Here is a 1907-nt window from a genome sequence, read left to right as displayed (position 1 = left end):
TTCCCCCTTGAGCTATGTACTTACCTCTTGAAACTGCTAGATATTGCCACAAGTAGTTATAAATTAACTTAATAATACACATCAGACACTATAACCCACACCCTATATCTTAACGATAGATAGCCAATCAATAATCAACGTTATTTCTGAAAACCAATAGGAATCCTTGACAAAAAACTTTGCACCAGCCCACTCACTGTCCTCCCTTTTGCCTTTAAAATCCTCTTCTATCTGCTACTAATTGCAATGGACAAGGCTAGAATCTAATAACAAGTGCACTATAGTTTTCTTCTGAAGCATAATTTCTTCCTCCAGTTCTCCATTTTTACCAAAAAATTAATCTCTACTTATACTAATTTTGCCACAGTTTCTTCCTTTCAGGTAAACAGGATTATACCACATGACCAAGTGGGATTTTTCCCAGGAATGCAAGGCTGACTCAACATACAAAAATAAATCAATACACTATAACGTATTAACTGAATAAAGGGGAAAACACATGACAACCTCGATTGAAGCAGAAAAAGCTTTTGATAAAATACAACAACCTTTCAAGATGAAAACACTCAACAAAGTAGGAATTGAATGGCATTGCCTCAACATGGTTATGGGCAGCTATGAAGATCTCACAGATAACATTATATACTCAATGGGGAAAGGCTGAAAAATCTCCAAAAATCAGAAACAAGACAAAGGTGTCTAGTTTAATCACTTCTATTCAATTTTATATTGGAAGAGCAATTAGGCAATCAATCGATCAATGTCATCCAAATTGTAAAGGAAGATACAAAACTACCTCCATTTGCAGAGGACAAATCTTACAAATAGAAAATCCTAAAGAACTCACAAGAGCTAATAAATTCATCAAAGTTGCAGAAAGCAAGATCAACATACAAAAATTAATTGTATTTCAGCCAGGCGTGGTGGCTCACACCTGTAATCTCAGCACTTTTGGAGGCTGAGGCAGATGGATCACTTGAGGTCAGGAGTTTGAGACCAGCCTGGCCAACATGGTGAAACCCCGTCTCTACTAAAAATGCCAAAATTAGTCGGGTGTGATGGGGTGTGCCTGTAGTCCTAGCTACTTGGGAGGCTGAGGTACGAGAACTCCTTGAGCCCAGGAGGTGGAGGTTGCAGTGAGCCAAGATTGTGCCATTGCACTTCAGCCTGGGCAACAGAGTGAGACCCTGTCTCAAAAAAAACCCAAAAAACAAAAAAACAAAAAGTTGTATTTCTAATCACTAGAGATGAACAATTGTAAAAGGAACTTAAGAAAACCATTCCATTACAATCACATCAAAATGAAAAAAATACCTAGGAATAAACTAAAGAGATACAAGACTTCTACACTAAAAACTATAAAACATTGTTTAAAAGAAAATAAAGAAGACCTAATTAAATGTAAAGGCATCCCATGCTCACAGACTGAAAGACCTAATATTGTTAAAATCGCAATATTCCCCAAAGTCAAGCGAGCCCCAACTTCCTTTCTTTGCAGAAATGGTTAAGTTGATCCTAAAATTCATATGGAATTACAAGGAACACTGAATAACCAAGCAATCTTGAAAAGAAGAACAAAGTGGGAGGTCTCACACTTCCCAATTCCAACATGTTCTACAAAGTGACAGTAATCAAAACAGTATGGTATTGACATAAGCACAGACGTATAAATCAAAAGAATAAAGATTCCAGAAATCAACCCATACATCTACAATCAGTTGACCTTTGACAAGGGTGCCATGCTCATTCAATGGGGAAAAAATGGTGTCTTAAACAATTAAATAAAGTGATCGAGACCATCCTGGTCAACACGGTGAAACCCCGTCTCTACTAAAAATACAAAAAATTAGCTGGGCATGGTGGCGCGTGCCTGTAATCCCAGCTACTCAGGAGGCTGAGGCAGGAGA

The sequence above is a fragment of the Cebus imitator genome, unplaced genomic scaffold, assembly GCF_001604975.1.
Source record: "Cebus imitator isolate Cc_AM_T3 unplaced genomic scaffold, Cebus_imitator-1.0 Scaffold85, whole genome shotgun sequence".
NCBI classification, from domain to species: Eukaryota; Metazoa; Chordata; class Mammalia; order Primates; family Cebidae; genus Cebus; species Cebus imitator.
Note: the sequence above shows the minus strand (reverse complement) of the source record.